The sequence below is a fragment of the Nomascus leucogenys genome, chromosome 16 (assembly GCF_006542625.1).
Source record: "Nomascus leucogenys isolate Asia chromosome 16, Asia_NLE_v1, whole genome shotgun sequence".
Taxonomy (NCBI): domain Eukaryota; kingdom Metazoa; phylum Chordata; class Mammalia; order Primates; family Hylobatidae; genus Nomascus; species Nomascus leucogenys.
The window spans coordinates 91,208,433-91,228,473 of NC_044396.1; positions in this window are offsets into that span (position 1 = coordinate 91,208,433).

A 20,041-nucleotide genomic window follows, 5' to 3' on the forward strand; every position below is an offset into this window, starting at 1 on the left:
CTACTGAAAAAGACATACCTGAGACTGGGCAATTTACAGAAGAAAGTGGTTTGGTGGACATGGACTTACAGTTCTGTGTGTCTGGGGAGGCCTCACAAGCATGGCAGAAGGCAAGGAGGAGCAAGTTGCATCTTACGTGGATGGCAGCAGGCAAAGAGAGAGAGCTTGTGCAGGGAAACTCTGCCTTATAAAAACATCATATCTTGTGAGACTTATTCACTATCACAAAAACAGCACAGGAAAGACCTGCCCCCATGATTCAATTACCTCCCACAGAGTCCCTCCCACGACATGTGGAATTCAAGAGGAAATTTGGGAGGAGACATGGCCAAACCATATCAGTCTCCTTCAGTTAAACATCAGTTCTCATAACTGAATGTTCAGAGGTTTTTAGTATGTAATTATTATATTATGCTAGAATTTGTTTTTTCTGTTTGGAAGAAGATACAAAGTAGGCCATCTGGGTGGTTATCTGTACAGAGGTTAAGGCCCTTCACTTGGTATGTGCTGTGTAACAAAGTATGAATGCACATCATGGGCAGCAGGAAAGGTCTGGGGTCAAATCCTGGCCCTGCCATTTGAAAATTAATGTTGCTTGCACAAGGTCACATAGTTACTAATCCTCAATTTACTCATCTATAGAATGCAACATCTACATCATAGAGTTGCTACAAGGATTAAACACATGTCTTAGCACTTACTTCTGATGGTAAGGGCAAAGAGCTAGAATTTTCTATCAGAAAGTAAAAGATCATAGAGGAAAGAAGATAAGACAAAGCATGAACCGAAGAATGATTAAACACCCCAACAGCAGCATAGTATCTGACAGTATTCTCTGGGCCAGTGCTTTGCATTCTTTAATGTGCATACAAATCACCTGTTGAGGGATTCTAATTTGATATGTTCTGGGGTGTAACCCAGGATTCTGTATTTTTAACACTCAGTTGATGCCAATGCTCCTGGTCTGTGGACCATACTTTAGCAAAGGCACTTTAATGAGATACAAATGTGATCTGAATACATATTATAGTTTGAGAAGCTCTATACTATATCAAGAAGTTGTGGTCATTAAAGAGAAATCATTTAGGGTGACTCTAAGAGCTTTGACACTGTTGACTGTGGAACAACCTCTTGGAATAAGGCACTGACTCAGAAGGTGCAGAGGATGCCACTTTGTGCATGAAAATTTTAGTAGTTCATTGGAGGTAACAGGAAATACAGCTACGGTTTCCTGAGTATTTTCACATGTTACAGTCCTTTGTATTGTTTAATCCTCACTTTAACTCTCAGAGACAGGGACTGTTATAATTGCCAAGGAAGCCAAGGTTATGAGGTTGGGTCATGGTTTCACAGATAACCCAGTTAGGTTTGAACAGACCTATTGTGTTCAGAGTCCACAGGATTGAATATCCTTCCTTCCCAGTTCAGCAATCTGACAACAATGACAGCAGAGGGACCTCCATAGTAGGGAGCAATGGCCAATGACCATGTGCTGGCCTCAGTCCTGGCAGCTCTGGGTCATCTCTGTCCTGCACTTTTTTTTTTTTTTCATTGTGTACATTGGCTTTGAAGCTGTAAAAACTGAGCCTGCTGCATCCTGGGGTATATGCCGAATCCCTTTCCTCTTTTCTCTCCTTGGTCCGTTAGACTTGTCAAGCACCTGCATGTGGAGCTGGAGGAAAAGTACAGACTTCTGTCCCAGCTCTGTCTGGGGCTATGCAATCCTATGAACTCGGACAGTCTCCATTGTGTCCTTCAGCACCATGGACAAGGCCGACAGCACCTATATTTGTTCTCATCATTTTGGCCCTAACCTACACGGCTGTTTGAGGGCACATAAACAGCTAAACTCATTTTCTCCCAAGCCCTTTAATTATTGTAAAAATAGAAGTCACTCAGTTATCCAACTCTATAACCATAAATAATGCACATTAATGCACAGGCTAAAGAATAGGAGATGGGGGTGCCAGCCGTGAGCAACCAGGAATGGGGTAAGTGGTATGCATGAAACTTCCAAGAAGTATTTGCTCACACACCATATTATCTATACTTTCAGAGGCAGATGCCGCATGATACACTAAACAGGCTGCTTAAAATACCCAGACCAGCAGTGTCAACATCACCTGGCATGAAATTCTGGGGCTGGAGCCCAGGAATCTGTGTGTTAAACAAGTGCTCTAGGTGATTGTGATGCTTTAGTTAAGAACCATGGTTTTATTTCAAAACTGACTTCACAGGTGAATAACTTCATCAGAACTAGAAAATGTCTCAGAGGAAGGAGAAAAAGCCTGCATTGGCCAGTGCAGTGATTAAGAGTGGAAGGTGGGCTGGGCGCAGTGGCTCACGCCTGTAATCCCAGCACTTTGGGAGGCCGAGGCAGGTGGATTACCTGAGATCAGGAGTTCAGGACCAGCCTGGCCAACATGGTGAAACCCTATCCCTACTAAAAAATACAAACACTAGCCGGGCTTGATTGTGGGCACCTGTAATCCCAGTTACTCAGGAGGCTGAGACAGGAGAGTTGCTTGAACCTAGGAGGCAGAGGTTGCAGTGAGCTGAGATCATGCCATTGCACTCCAGCCTGGGCAACAAGAGTAAAACTGTCTCAAAAAAAAAAAAAGTGGAAGGTGGACTGTGTTGGCCAACCAATTCCTTGTGGCCCACGATTCTTTGTCCTGTTACTGATACTGCCTCCATTGTCTGCATTCAGAAAGAATGAGTGGAATAAAATGTGCCTGTTGTCCACTCTACACCATCTATTTCACCTGTACCATCACCCAGCAAAGGATAAATCCTCTAACAGTGTATGGGGCCCACACATTCACTGTGGAAGTACAGAGGATCTTGGAGGAAAATATTTACTTATCAGACTCACCCACTAATCATGGACCAGATGACCTCCCCTGTCAACTTCTGGCTCCAATACATCTTTGAATCTCAGAATTTCAAACAGCCTCACACTGAAAAACATCAGAAAGATCCAGGTTCTGATTCAAAGTCCCTTAGCTCATGGGCTGTTCCCCCTGTAGGAGGAGAAGTTATTATCATAGATCACACCTCTCCCTGCAGGGCCTGCAGGAAGACCAGAGGCATCATGGCAGCTGTTTTGTAAGTAGGCTGCCTGGAGCAGGATCAGACCAGTGGCTGGCCCAAGGTCTCCTGTCTAATTAGAAGGCGAGTGGCATGGAGACAATGCCACTAGCTACTGCCTCTGCCCTGTCTGTCACACAGCAATGGGATGACCTTTCTAAAGCACAGTTCTTCTGGAAAAGGCCTGACGGAATGCCTTACTACCTGCAACCAAAGCCAAGGTTCTCAAGTTCTCCAGACACTTTCCCACTAGCCTTCCTTGAGCTAAATCAGTGGTTCTCAAGTGAGGGACTGGGACTTTTGCCCTGCCTCCACGGATATTTGGCAATGTATGGAGACACTTTTGATTTTCACAATTTGGTAGAGGCCAAGGAAGCACAAGACAGCCCCCACAGCAAAGAATTATCCAGCCCAAAAGTGTCAATACCACTGAGATTGAGAAACCCTGAATTAAATTCTGAGCTCAAATGTTGCCTCTTTCAAGAAGCATTCTGTACCTGCATCCTCTTCTCCAAGGGGACTTAGGTGCCTTTGGGCTTCCATAGAGGTAGCCTAGATAATGCAGAGGGCACTTACACTGTTACATTCATTTAATTACAGTTCTCTGGTCACTGTATATTCCCTCTACTAGACCAGGAGGAGGTCTTTCCAGGCAAGAATGAAGACCAGTTCCTTTTTACTGTTGGTAGCCTCAGGTGCAGAGCATGGAGATTTTTTATGCCAAATAATTAATAGAACTTATCTTCCCATGCAGCATGTAACAACAGTTTGACACAGAGTGGATATTCAATAAATATCTCTCCAATCAGTGATATGTCTGGAGATTATAAATCGCTTTTGTCTTCCTGCTACCACTTAGCATGGAAATAAAACTAACAAAGGCACTGGGCACCATGGGAAATGCAGGTCCCTGGCTCACTGTGAGGAATGGGTGTTTTTGGCAGGGCTAAGCCAGATGGGAACCTGAGGCTTCTCAATATTTATGCCAGTGGCTTTACTGGAGTCACACAGTCTCTGAAAGGTCACCTGCCTCAAGGTCCAGGGAAGAGTGGGAAGGCTCTGCTTGCCTCTAACTTGAAGACATTGAACAACTCTTGGGAATCAGACAAGGAAGTTGCAAGGGGCCTCAATGGACCTGCATTTAGAACAAATGCTTAGAACAGTACTTGTCCAAGGCCCTGTCGGGAGCCACCTCAAACCCTCAGTTGACTGATAGAAACCAGTGTGTTGCAATACTTTCCTTTTTGTGGGTCTTGGGCTTGCTTTCTCTAGCATCTCATTGGCTCCTGACTTGCTCACCTGCCTAGAGCCACTGCACAGAGCATCTGGTTCTCTGCTGAACACACAGGTACCATCTGTGCTGCAGAGGGTAGCTGACGTTCTGTTTGGGAGCATCCAGAAAAGCCACAGGGAAGCAGCACCCTGTGGGACACAGAACAGCCTTGGCTACTTTTTCAGCTCAGACTTCTCTCACCGTGCTCATCCCCTATCAGGTTTATGGCTCTGGTGAAAATGGAAGAAAACCATACAAGACAATGGATTCCTAGTTATGCAATCTGAAATTCTGTCTGCCGCTGAGTCAACTATAACTCAATAGAACTCAGCTGAATTTCTTTTGTCTGCTGAAATTCTCCAGTGTCACAAGCATGACATTGGAGCATAAAATCTATATGAACTTTTATTTATTGCCATATGCATTCTGAAATACTGAAGAAATAATTTCTTGGTAATGGCAGCCCCCAACCAAACCTAGGAGTTTTTGACACAGACATAAGCATGTTTTTGTGGGACATGATGCTTGTCCCCATATCTTCCCTTGTAAGTCTCCAAGGTCCCTCTGGGATAAAATCCAAACTCCATGAGTGCCCAGACCCTTCCTCAGCTTTGCCGCATAACATTACCTGCTTTCTACTCCAAGGAAATTGGAACTGCTCGGGATCTAACATCATCGTATCTCCAGGCCCTTCCTAGTCTCCACTAGAAGGTTCTCCCCCTGTCTCGCACAGCACTAACTACAACAAGGATGGTGATGAGACTATAATGAGAAGACATCAAAAGTACTAGCTCCCCATAGTATTCAAAGTCTTCCCAAATACTAACATAATTCTCATAAGGTGCCTGTAAGACAGATCCTATTATTCTAACTTTACCAATGAGGACACTGAGTCACAAAGGGTTTAGGTAACTTCCCAGGTCAAACAGCAAGATGGGCAAACTTGAATCTAGGACATAGGTTTTAGAGATCGGTGAATGCATCACTCTTTAGCACTTGACTAACATCTATTAAAAGAACAAAAGGCTCACTTCTCTGGATTTTAGCAATTTTATCTAGCAGAGAAAGGAAAATATTGAAGGCAAGATAACTAATTTTTAATGTGAAACTACTGGGTGTCAGAAAACAGGGTGCTTCCAGGTGCACTGTCTGCCTTCTTTCATCTCATAACACAGCTATGAGGACCCAGGCTCAAAGAGCCTAGGCAGATAATTGCAGGTCATCTGGCCAGTTAGCACACCTGAGGTCCGTCATAGGCGCCCATCTTGGAACACGACGGGAGGTCTTCCCTCCTCTTCCTTCTCTCTCAGGGCTCCGGGTTCCAAAGAGAAGCAGCACAGCACAGCCCCTAGGAGAGTGGGAAGCCCAGGAGCACCCCTTCTGCAGCGGCACCTGCAGAATCCTGGAGTGGATGCTCGGGCTCTGAGCCACAAGAGGGCGCTGCAGGCCCAGGAAGAGGCGGCCGCGGGGCCTCTACCTCCCACCTCCTCCATCGTCTCACTCTGGTCTCTAGACAGAGGCTCTCTCAGGATTCACTGAAACAGAACTCAGTGCAAACAGCACAATTTAGAAGAGGCAACAAAACCAGCCCACGCCTCTTTCTACTCATAGATTTTATAGCCCAGTGGAATCCACCATCCGCATCCCTCTAAGCCAGGATGACTCGGCTGCTCACCTTACGGCAGCCCGACACCAGCATCTGCCCTGAGCTTGCTTTACTGCATTTCCTAGAACCGAAGGCTAAACGCCTGGAAAGGGTCCGCTGGGGCTCCTTGCATCCCTGGCCCCAGCCTTTGCCCGTCTGATGGACTTGGCCCACTCAGCCCAGGACTATTGGCCAGACTTTATCATTGCCATCATCTTCATAAGTTAAAAATCACAGTTACAGTAGAACAGCGTCAGCAATAGCTAACATTTGCTCAGTACTTTGTTAGGCACTAGACCCAACATTTTAATCCTCCCAACAAACCACACAGTTAAGAACTTGCCATCCTCTTTTAGAAAAAGGATAACTGAGTCTCAAATGTCATGAATACACGTCAACACCAGCATGTGAAGTCACATCTGTTTGGCATCAGTCTGGTGCTTCTGCTGAATTGAGCCATTCTGGTTCTCTGATCACTTTGAGTCCATAACCTGGATGTATGAAAGTCAGACTCTCATTCTTTTGCTCATTTATTCAACAAGTAATTATTAAGCACCTACTGTATACTCACACACTCTGACTATACATGCAATATAATTTGATATGGAATCTGATCCTGAACTATGATAAATATCACCCCAGGATTGTTCTAAGCACACTATTCAGGAACGAAGAAGACAGTGATTCTGAAAGATAGGTAATGAGGTGACCAAAATTACCAGGATAATACAAAATGGCAGACTATTTAGTACTGTTCTCAGTTCCTCTCTCTCACCAAGACCATCTGGATCTATGCCCTCCTCTTTCCACTCTTGATCAGGCTGCGGGTGGCTCTTTGGCGACACTCTTTTATCTTGTATTAAAACGCTGAGTCAGATTTTCTCCAAAAGGACTTACAAGTGTGGATGGATATGCCTGAATCCATGGACATCTCTGAATACTGGAGAGAGGGCTTGTTTCCAAAATGAACCTAGCAGAGGCAGCCCAGTGACACAGACATCAAGCAATAGTCTTAGAGCCAATGGTGGATGCAATGAGAGGCTGCATGAAGGCTGTGGAAGAGACAGGGAGGTCTGAGTCCTTGAAATACCATTCAGCTGTGTGAACTTGGACCTGCTCCCCATCATCTCTAAGCCTCATTCTCCTCACTTGTAAAAGAGAAAGTGAGATTTAATAAGCTTTCCAGCTTATTCCTATTTTAATAATCACCAATTTCATTATACAGCTCACTACCAGCTGTCTGACAGCCAGTCATCTCTAAATCTAATCTCTAATACGCAATATCCTCATCTTGGAAATAGGGATAACATTAATGTCCTTGAAACATTGACATAAGAATTAGATAGAAAACGTTCGTATACCTTGCACTTGCTTATAACAGGGACGCAACACATCATAGTCATAGCTGTAATTAGCAAAATAAAGGTCGATAACGGAAAACTACAATCAGAAATGCAATTCTTCAGGGCATGAGACTCCATCCTAATGAATTTCCTGGTTCCGCAAAGGAGGCGGCTGTCAAATCCCCTCCGTGAGTCATCAGCTCCCTCCTCCTTCCTAAGGTCCTCTCTTCTGTGATTCCAAGCCTCCACTGTTCTGGAGAAGGGGGTGAGGGTGAGCCAAGGCTGATCATTGAGGCCACAGAGTGCTTGGGCTGGGGGTGGAGTGATTGTTTGTTCACCAGAAAAAAAAAAATGAGGAGGTTGGACATGATGAGGCATAAAGGCCCTTTCAGGTGGGAGATCTGAAATTGGCAGAGGCCCAGAGAGAGGAAGTGACTCACCCCAAATCATACAGCTAGAAAGACTAGGCAGAGCTTGAATTTAAACATTGCTTAAAAAAAAAAAAAAAAAGCCCAACTGCAAGAGTTGTCAGTGAGGCCTGGGCTTAGAAGTTCCAGAGCCTGTGTTGTTGTCCTTGTCGTCTATCAGTACTTGAAGCAAGACACATGCTGTGTGTGCAGGGGGTTCATAGGAGGCGCCGTGTTTATACCTGTCTGTGCTTTGTGGTCATAAATTAATTCTGAGGTCATCACAGAGACAAAAGAGGATGAGCAGAGACGTTCCTTTTCTTCCTAAGGAGAAGGGATGACCTATGACCATCCTTGCCCGGACTAACGTCATTAACATACAAAAACACAGACACTCTGGAGCAGGACAGGTCAGTCCATGGAGAACAGAAAGAAAGGAAGGTCATCAAGGCCAACATTCGCCGTACCCAGCAAGTGCTGCCCTGGGCCCAGCTGCCTTCACCCCAAGGACACTCGCAGCTGCATGCCCTGAAGCCAGGAAAATGTCGAACCATCCAATCAGCAGCCTTTGCTCTGAGTCACAAAATCACATCTGCAAGAGCCCCTGTATGGAAGAAAACTGAGTCATCTTCTCCTTTCACAATAATAAAAATAGTTCCCTCATTTGAGCACTCATGATATGCTAAATGCTTTACATTTTAGCTCACAAAAATCATATAAGGTAGTTCTCATTTATCCCCATTTTGAATAAACAAATGCAAAGAAAGGTAAATTATCTTTTTTTAAAACCTAAGCTCTAAAAGCTAGAAATTGGCAGTCTTGATTTCAGACAGATCTGCCTGACTCCAAAATGTTTCTGCTAGGATACTCTGCTGTCTGAAACTTCTTCTACAGCCATGTCATATGTTGATATGTGATATGTAAGCATACATATAAACATACTTTAAACATAAACATGGTAAATGTTCCTTAGAAGTAAATGGAAAATTCAAGCAAATACAAGGACAATCACTGTGGGATAAATGTCAAAAATGTAATGTTTTACTCTAGCCTCTCTCCTCTTTGTTCACACACACATTCAACGATGACATCCTTTTTCAATCTGCTTTGTTAAATGAATATATTGCCTGTATTTTGCACATTAATTATCAAATATAATTTTAAATCATTGCCTGCTAGTTCATTATTTGGCTCTACCATAATGTATTCAACGGATCCCCTCACTGCCGGGTGTTTAATTGTTTTGTTTCTATCACAAATTACACTGTAACATTTGCTCATGTAAATATTTGTGTGCATAGCTCTATTTTCCTGAATTATTCAAAGGTTCCAGGTATTTCTGGTAGGTCTGCTTAACAGGGAGAGAATGGGATTGACACATGAACATACATCTACCAGTGTGGCAGAACTACTTCTCATTGTAATTTAATAAAGTGGCATTTGGTTCACTTTATCCACTCCTGTGCGATTAGCTAATGTGAGCGCCCTCTGAGCGAAGCCAACACCCCCGGGGGCTGTTGAAATCATCTTTCCAAGCCTGCAAGCCCCTGGATGCTGGTGCATTAATCAAGGTGAATGCTCCCTCGCCAGGCTTCCTGCCTGCCGGGTGGTGAACTAGCTCTCCTGAGAAAGATGCACTTTCAACAAGCAATTGCTTTCCGACCTGAACCTTTGTCCCAGAGGAAAGCAAACACTGATTGATCATTATAATTGTATGAATGAGAAATGTCATTCTTAGCCTCTGCCTTTTATAAATTCTTATGGATACAAAGCCAGACAGTTGCTTCCCTCTTAGAAGGATTTACAAATGAGAAAGACAAACTTTTTATCTGAGGAATGTGAGCTCAGACCCAGGGAGGCATTGAAATGTGGCAGTCACCTCTCACTCCCTGCCTAAGGTAAGTAATCACTTCTGGAAGCTACTTGCTATGTGCACTCTAGACTAGCTGACAGCAAGTAGCCAGAAATTAACCTAACAATGCCAAACACTGGACACCATAACTCACATTCTAAACCTGAATAACATGAGCCAATAACAAATCAACATCATTCCTGTAAAACAGTGAGATTACCTGAAACACGACTTTTCTAATCGCCCCCTCTCCTGAGTTGTCCTTTTTTTCTCTCAAATCTCCAGCTGCCGCCTTTGTTCTCTGGAGCATTTCCCAGAGTGTCCTGAGCTGGGCAGCCATGCTCAACCTTGGCCCAGATAAAACTCTCCATGTTAATTTTGCCTTGTTTTTTAGAATGTAAGTTGACACATATGTCTGCAGATTCGTGACTCATGAATGGCCAGCTTAATAGGAAAGACAACACAACATTAAGCTCAGGAAGAACTTTCAGGATTCCCCCAGGGTCTCCTCCATGCCTCTCCTATCTAGTCCTGCCGCACTCCCCCACACCCCACACATACATCATTACAAATGCTACACTCCCCTGTCAACCTGCTGTTTCCCCAGCTCCTCTGGTCCCCCCCATCTCAGACCCACAGGGTGCTTCTTCCCTGAATTGTCAGAACTGTCTGCTGAAAGGTTTCTCAGAAATTCCAGCCTTGGTGAAATCTCTTAATAGCTTTCTGCTGTGTCAGGGAGGGGGAGCCCAAATTCAAGGTTCTTCAAAGTTGGCCACCAAACCACTTCTCCAGCTTCATTCCCCATAATAAAATAGCTCCAGCCATTCTGAACTATTCATTTCCTACCCCAATGTTCACCATTTCTTCCTCCTTACTTTGCTTATGCTTATGCTTTTTACTCTGCCTACAACCTGCCTCTGCTGTAGCTTCATTTCTGAAGCTGCCAAGTGACCTGTCTGTATCAGCTCCACTTCTTGGGTTCATCAGAAACGCCACCACCTAGATCAAATTCTCCCCTGAGGACTTCTGCCTCCAGCCATGATGGAGTGGCAAGCAGCAGAGTAATGCAACCTCAAGAACAAACAGAAGAGCCCACAAAGGACCAGAAGATGATTTCCAAAGAATCAGATCACTATGGCAGCATTTGGGATTTGGGGAAACAAGAGTCTTGAAAGGAAATGCAGAAAAATATACTCACACTCTACACCTGACTTTTCCTCAGTGTATTTGTGAATTCGTGATTGAGGGTATGGGGGCTACGATCCCACATAAAGGAGCTCACAAAGGACCACTGCTGGAAGGCAGAGAAATCAGAATGGAAATCTTACAGGGCAGGAGAGACCCCAAAAATTGGGTTTGGGGGTGTCAAGGCAGCCAGGACTTAGAACCCAAGACGCCAGTGAGAAACTAGGCACAGAAAAGTGGGCCTAGCATTCAGCTGGTTTCTCTACAAATCATTGATATGCAAGTAAGCAGTGCTTAGAGCCCAAGAAGATCAGCCAAAGCCACTGAAAACAATCGATTAATGTTGATCATCATCCTAAGGTGCTGAGAAGACAAACCTTGGTTCACAACCAACAAAGACCACATGTTCTCACTTAAGTGGGAGCTGAATAATGAGAACACATGGGGGCAGAACAACACACACTGAGGCCTGCCAGAGTTCTTCAAAGTTGGCCACCAAACCACTTCTCCAGCTTCATTCCCCCTTCCTTGTAAGGACTATAATAGCTCCAGCCTCCTGTGGGGAGTGGGAGGAGGGAGAGTATCCGGAAGAATGGATGCTGGGCTTAATACCTAGGTGATGGGATGATCTCTGCAGTGAGCCACCTATGGCACACGTTTACCTGTGTAACAAACCTGCACATCCTGCACATGTACCCTGGAACTTAAAAGTTGGAAATAAAAATATACAGCCTTAACTAGAAACGTCCTCTAGGCAGACCCCCTGTAAGAAGAATTTGTAATAAACAAATATGAAAACCTACAGATCTCAGGTGCTAGATGCTAAAAGAAAATAAGAGAAACTAACAGGTAGAATAAAATTTTATTCTGTTTGTTCAAAAACACACACACACACACACACCTGGGAGGCCAGCTCACCCACTCAGCAAAACTCAGAGCCATGAACATCCTGCCACTTCCACACAAACACTCCCCCCGACCCCCCAAGCTGTTGTACAAATATGAGATTAACCAAGTTCAGATGTGAGCCAGAAGCAGCCTTGGTCTTCCCCCCCATTACCCTTGAAACAAGCAATACTGGTCATCTTTCATTTTTAGTACATGTACTCTCCTTCCCTCCCTTCTCTCCCTCTCTCCCTCTCTTCATTCAAGAACTGTGGGACAATATAAAATGGTAACAACATAACAGGCAGACAACTGAAAAACCAAATGAACAAGAAAGAACAAGACATAAAAAATAGTTGAAGTAATGGCTGGGAAATACTTCAAAATAGGTGACAGACACACAACCACAGATCCAAGAGGCTCCGAAAATACCAAGTAGGATGAACACCAAAAATAAAGTTACCTAGGCAAATTATACTCCAACTGAGAGAAACTGAAGGAAAATATTAAAGGTAGCCAGAAAATGAAGTCTTAAGGAAAATTTAAACATTTTTGAAGTTAAAATGATGCAATTATTAAAACTTATGAGATGCAGCAAAAGAAGTACTTAGAAGGAATTTAGAACATTAAATGCCTATATTAAGAAAGCAGAAAGACCTAAAATTAGTAGCCTAAGCTTACACTTTAGGAAATTAGAAAACGGAAAACGAAACTAAAAACAAGTAGAAGAAAGGAAATAGTAAAAATTATAGCTGAAATAATGAAACCAAAAGCAGGAAAATAGAGGAAATCAGAATCAAAAGTTGACTCATTGAAAAGTTCAAATAAAGTGGATAAACCTATAGCCAGGAAAATTGAAGAAAAAACACAAAGTATGATCAGAAATGAAAACAAAGGTCATTGCTACTGATCCTACGGAAGTTAAAAAGATAAGGAAACACCATGAGCAACTGTATGCTCATAAATTTGATAACTTAGATGAAGTAGACTAATTTCTTGAAAGAAACAAAGCTTATTCGAGAAGAAATAGATAACCTAAATAGTCTTAAAGTGAGATCCATCCCAGAAAGGCAATGCAGGTTCAACATTCATAAACCATTATAATTCATCATATTAACAGACTAAATAAGAAATCATACAGATACAGAAAAAGCATTCTACAAAATGTAATACCAATTCATAATAAAAACTCTCAAACTAAGAATATACAGAAACTTCCTTCACTTAGTGAACAGTATTCATGAAAAATCTACAGCTAACATATTTAATGGTGGAAAACTGAAAGCTTTCCTCCTGAGATCAGAAGCAAAGGATGTCCTCTTTTACCGAAACTCCTTTTTAACATCGTTAAAAAGTCCTTGCTGGAAGTCCTTGCTGGTGCAATAATACAAGAACGAAAAATCGGCACACAGGTTGGAAAACAAGTAAAACCATCTTCGTTTGTGGATAACGTGATTGTCTATCTAAAAACCCCAAGGAACCTACAAACTAATTTTTGGAGTTAATAAGCAAGCTTAGCAAGGTTGCAGGGCACGTGGTCAATTTCTTTCTTATATATCAGCAATGAACGATTAGAATTTGAAGTTTTTTGAAAACCACAGTAGCTCCAAAAAGCAAGTAAGTATAAATACAACAATGCGTGTGCAGGGTCTGTATGCAGAACTACAAAGAAATCAAAGATCTAACTGTAAGAACAGCCAAAACAATTCTGAAAAAGAAAATGCAGAACTCACATTACCCAATTTTAAGACTTACAAGACTCTTGATTTCTGTAAACTTACAGTATTAGTGAAAAGATAAATTTATCAATGGAATAAAATAAAGAGCCCAGATAATGGTCTACTCAGTCTGATTTTTAACAAGGTGGAAAGGCAATTCAATGAGTAAAAGATAGTCTTTTCTTTCAATGTACAGTACTGGAACAATCGGACTTTCAAAAGCAAAACAAAAACTTCAATACCTCACATCTCACACTGAAACATTAGCTCAAAATGGATCACACACTTGATGAAAAACACAAAAACAGAAAACTTCTACAAGACAACTTGGGAGAAAATCCCCATGAACTTGAGTTTGTGATGAGTTTTCAGACATATCACCAAAAGCACGATCCATGAAAAAAATTAATAAATTGAACTTTAAATAGAGAACTTTTGCTCTGTGAAGACATTATTAAGAGAATGAAAAGAGAAACTACAGATTAGGAGAAAATATTTGCAAAGGACATATCTGATAAATGAATTTTGTTCAAGATACACAAAGAACCCTTAGAACCTTATAAGAAAACAAATAACCCAATTTAATAATGAGCAGAAGATTTGTACTGGCATCCACCAAGGAAGATAGACAGATGGAAAATAAGCATGTGAAAGGATGCTTGACATCATTTGTCATTCAAGAAACACTAATTAAAAACAAAATGAGATAACACACCTATTAGAATGACTCAATGCAAAAAAAAAATGGACAATACCGGTTATTGGCAAGGATGTGGAACAACAAATTCTCATTCATTGCTGATGGGAATAGAAAACTGCACAACTACTATGGAAGGCAGTTTGGCAGTTTCTTATAAAGTTAAACATATGCTTATCCTACAGCCTAACCATCAGACTCTTAGGTATTTGCTCACCCACACGAGAATGTTTATAATAGCTTAATTCCTAATTGCCAAAAACTGGAAGCAACAAGGCACGATGTCTTAACCATTAAATAGACAAGACAAAGTACAGTACAGCTATACAATGGAATACCATTTAGCAATAACAAGAAATGAACTATTAATCCACACAAAACATGGATAAATCCTAAATAGATTTCATGAACTGAAAGAAGCCAGATGTAAAAAGCTACATCCTCCATCTTGTGTAATTCCGATCATATGGCATTCTGGCAAAGGCAAAACTCCAGAGACTTAAAACCCATCAGTGCTTGTCAGAGGTTTTGGGGAGGAGGAGGTTATCCGTCTAGAGGATGCCCAGGGCACATCCTCGTGATGGTGGCACTGGTCTGTACGGCACATTCTGTAGCACTGGATACATGATGCTATGCGCTGGTCAAAACTCACAAATTTATATTACAAAACATGGACCTTAATGTATAAAAGTTTTGAAAAATCAGTTGGGAAATTGGGGATCTCAAGATGGACTACTGTGACAAATTAACATGTTATAGAGGTAATAGAGAACCTCCCTGCAGGGGTGAAGGATAATGGTGCTGACCTTTGGAAAGTGGTGTCTTGACTGGAAACTGGAAGATTAAAAACAGAAGGAATTTTACATCAACACTGGGATCTTAATAACTTATTAGTTTCTCACAGGGGTATAGATGAACCATTCAGAAACTGTTGCTGGATGGACTAAATAAACAGATGGTGGAAGATGGGGACAAGGTTTCTCACTATTTGAGGGAGAAGTTACAGATAATTAAGAGGCAAAGTCTAGAATGAACCATGTGGGACTGGATCCGGCTCAGAGACTCCAGTATGAACTCATGGTTAGCTTTAGATACAAAGTAACCTGTTCAAAAGACATTGTTAGGAAGATAAAAAGACTGCACACTGGGAAAAAATTTGCAAATCACACATCTGACAAAAAGGCTTAAATCCATAATATACAAGGAAATTTCAAAATTTAGGAAGAAGAAAACAACTCAGTTAAGTGGTCAAAGATTTGAACATACCACTCACCAGAGAATACATGCACATGGCAAATAAGCAGGTGAAAAGATTCTTAGCCTCATTAGTCATTAAGGAAATGCAAATTAAAACCACAATAATTCAGTGCTGGTTAAGACATGGGTCACCTGGAACTGTCATACATTACCAGTAGGAAGTCATACATTACCAGTAGGAAGGTAAATGATAACAGCCAGTTGGAACAACAGCTTGACAGTTTCTTAAAGTTAAACATGCCTTTTTTTTTTTATACAAAACCCAGTAGACTTTCCTAAGCATTTACCCCAGGTTAAATGAAAATTAGGTTTACACAGAAACCTTTACCTGAATGTTGGCAGTGACTCTGTTCATAATCACCAATAACTGGAAGCAGCTCAGATATTTAACATGTGAATAATACGTGAATAACACATAAATAACATGAGATAAATAACACATGAATTTAACACATGAATAAACTCACTGTGTTATACCCACATAATGGAATCTTAACAATAAAAAGGAATGAATTGCCGCACACAGAAATGTGGATGGATAGATGCCAAACATACTATGCCCAACAAAAGACACCAGGCTCAAGAGGCTACACGCTGTGTGATTTCATTTATATGACATTCTTGCAAAGGCAAAACTATAGGAAAAATAGATTGACTGACAGTGCTTCTGGACAGGGGGATGGATCAGCCACAGGGGGGCATGTCAGCATTTTTTGGAGTGGAGCTTTTCTATGTTTTTATTTTTGGTAGTTACACAATTTTATGCATTTGTCAAACCTTATAGAACTGTACACTACAATAAGTAAATGGTACTGTAGAATAATGCTGTGCCTAAAGGGTCTCTATCAAGTACCCTGTAAAACAGAAGCATCAGAAGTGAGTTTGATGGGGAAGGAGCACTCGGATGACAAAATGCCCCCTAGCCCCTCTCCAAGTGTAACCTCCCATCTCTTGTTCTGTGGACAAGAGGTATGGAATGGGTATGAGGCATGGAATTCCAGAAACCAGAATGCATGTGTTCAAATGCATATTCAGTGGGAAACATAAACAAAGTGAGAAGACATATGGCTTCCATTTCTCCCCTAGGAAGTCAGGATTCAGAAGCAGAGCTTTCCAGCAGATTTTGAGCAGTCACAGAGGTCGTGGATCAGGGTCAAGGCACGCTACTATGGCAGGCTGTGTCATGGTAATGCTCACACATAAGAGTTGACCTATACTGGCAAAACAACAATCTTTGGTTTTCCTGTTTTCCCTTCTGCAACCACTTTCCTTTTCATGATCTTTTCCCCCCAATTCATTTGAATTTTTCTCCTCTTATTGTTTGGCAGATCTTAAGGGTCATTATTTTATATTAAACTGAAGAACGCAGGAAAGAACTGGGCTCGCAGTTCTGCATAAAATGAAAGGTAATTTTAAAAAATGTTAATAGAGGACATGGTGTGCTTTGGGAGAGTGGAGTAATTGGAGCATCATAGGCTTTGGAGAGGCTGGCAGAGTTTGAATGCGAGCATTGTCTCTTGCTAGCTAGGTGACATGGCCTAGTTATATAACATCTCAGAGCTTGCTACGCCATTCTGATACAGAGCTGCCTACCTCACAGGGCTGTTGTGAGAATTAAATGAAATAAGTTACATAAAGCATTTAGCATTGTACAGCATGTCAATACTGCATTGCTATTATTATTGTAACTTGCTGTTATTGTCACTATTTCCCCTCAAATATGACAGGGCTAAAACATTTTCCAAACCAGTCCAGGCCTCCCCAGGGCCGGAGATGGGCAGGCCACCCTTGGAAAGAACCTAAGTTCATCTGTCTTGGTCTCTTCAGTGCTGCTTCCCCACAAAACTTCCTTCTAATGCCATTTGCATTTTCAGAGGGTACTTGAGAGAGACTGTGTAGATATATCATTTTTGCAGTGAAATCCACCCTATGTAGCATACAGTGAGATCTGCAAGGTGTGACCTCAGGACTTGTTTGGGGTCGCTGCAAGGCACAGAACTCGGATTGTACTCAGTGAAAGAAATGGCAGGCAGGGCCAACTGGGTTTAGCATCATGGTGAAGGTTTTTGAGCAATGGAGTCAGGCTTTGGTTATATTCTATATCCATCACTTCCTAGCTATGTTAACTCAGGCAAGTTCCAGGACTCATCTATGCCTCAGTTTCCTCATATGTAAAATGGGAATGATAATATGTGACTTCAATCAAATGACATAACAACCTCTTTATATAATACCTGAAACTTAACCAAGAAATTATAGTTACAATATTTTACTATGAATATCACCATTTGTCATTTTCACATAAAGAAGTATTTTCTAATACTGAATTCTGCCCAACACGTCTTTCTCTCACTTCTTGATTCACCAAGTATTTCTGAGCCACTACCAGGGAGATAGAGGAGGCAGCAAGACAAAGTCTCTGCTTTCGTAGAATTTATAGAATTTTGTTTTGGGGTGAGATGAAAATAAGGTAACAAATATATAATTTCAGGTAGGGATAAGAGCTCTGATGTATAATTCAGCAGGATTAGGTTTTTGAGATTGAGACGAGGGTGGTCAGGGCAGATGTCCTTGAGGAGAAGACTTTTCAGTAGAAGTCAGAACCTCGTAGGAGCAGGTCAAGCAATGATCTGGGGAAGAAGGTTCCAGATTTGGAGCTGCTGGTGGGATGGTGGACTGGAGCCTGCCGGACCCTCCCTAGGCTGAGATTATCTGATTTGCTGAAAATGACTAACAGGCATCCTCTTGCATTGTCTTTGCTCCCCTGTTTGTTCTATTTCCAGATGGAACTCCTAACGTTAGATAACTTTGGGGCCTTCAAAGACCCAAAATAAGAGGCTGAGTTTATTTCATTCCAGACCTAGGTGTGAATATCCCCAAGGATCTGGCTTGTGGGCAGCCAGAGAGGAAAAGCAGAGAGGGCCCTTTCACAACCCCAGTGGGTGTCAGGAGAAAGCCTTACCTTCTGCTAGCTTTTCCCCTCCCCAACAGTTTCATGGAGAGGGGATACAAAGAAAACAAAACTGTATTTCCAGTATATTTTAAAACAATGAAAAAACAAAGCCCTATTTCCTGGGTAGCAAATAAAAAAGTAAACTTCAACTTGAAAAACTTCAAACAACAAGCAATTAACTAGGTGGCAGCAAAGGGCACCAAGAGAAAAGATGAATTGCCTGAAATAAATAAGGGCTGGGAATGAAAATGAAAAATGTTCCCGGGGTAAATGGACTATAATGCAAGGCGCTGTGAAATAAAGAAGCAATTGTTTAATGCAAAAACAATGGGAAAGGCATCTCACTCGAACCACAGTCATCGAGGGAGATGATGGGTGATTTTTTTAGTTGCTGGTTGAATGGCTGCACCTACTGCATGCCAAGTGCCTACCACATATTTCTCTACTCATGCTTTGCAGATCTGCCCTGGAAATGCATCTTTTCTGACTCCCCCAGGCAGGATTACTTGCTCTGGATCTGCAGTGGCTCAGATCAAAGTGCTCTGCAATGTGGCTACTTATTTCTGCCTCCCACTAAATGGCATCCTCTGTAGGTATGAGCAGGTGTAGTGTATTTATTCATCCCTTAAAAATGCCTGTGCATTTTTGTTCTTGTTAATTGGATTGAGATACTCTGTTAAAGTTAAGGAGAGAAGGCGGCTGGAGACAGAAGAGAGGAATTTGATCAATATTTATTAAAGATCTTCTATTACGTAGTTCAGATTCCAACAATTAACAGGACAAAAATCTCTGCTTTCTGGGAGCTCAATGGGAGAAATACACGAATATGTCATTTCAGTATCATGAGCAAATGTTAAAGTGGGGGATATCCAAGATACTACTACAAGAGTACCTGGATTATTTTTCTTACCCAGCTGAGAAGTTAGCAGGGATTTCTGAAAGAGGCAAGTCCTGATCTGAATTTGGAAAATTTGGAAGGACAAGTAAAAACCGATCAGACAAGGGGAATGCCGTGCAGCCTCATGCACATGTGCAAAGGCCAGAGGGTCTGATTGAGTCAAGTTCCTTCTGGGAATAGCTATTGGAAGGGCGGGAGCTAGAGGTGAGAGCACGAGCACCTGATGGAACTGCCTGGGGATTAAGTGGAGTTGTGACCTCTTGGGCCAGATTAAATCTGGGCTATTGGCCATATGGGCATGTTTGACTTCCTCCCCCTACAGGTAATGGGGGGCCACGAAGGGATTACAAGCACGAGGAGGTGCAGGAGGCGTGATCTGAGTGATGTTTTCAGATGTCCTCTTGCAAGTCAGTTATGGAGTGAGCGGGGCAAGGCTGGAAGCACAAAGATCTACCAGAAGACTGCTGAATAGTTCCTGATGAAATAGTGGTGGCTTTATAAAACAGTGACGGGGGAATGGAAACAAGTAGTTGGATTGGAGAGAGATTAAAGGATAGAATGAATTAGAATGAATTAGAATTGGAGATGTGTGGGATGTGGGGTTGAGAATAAAGAGGAATCCAGGATGTCTGGGGTTAAATTTCAGATTTGCATCACATCTATGTTTACATTTAAACGTGAAATAATTATTCCATGCAAGTTGTGTGAAATGTTTAGTAAGTAAAAGTCACAGACCTATGAATAATTAGAGAAGAACCTTTTAGCCTGATCCCTATTTGTACCTAGAAGCAGGATGAGCTACATAATTTGCATACAAAAAGAAAATATGGAGCCCTTT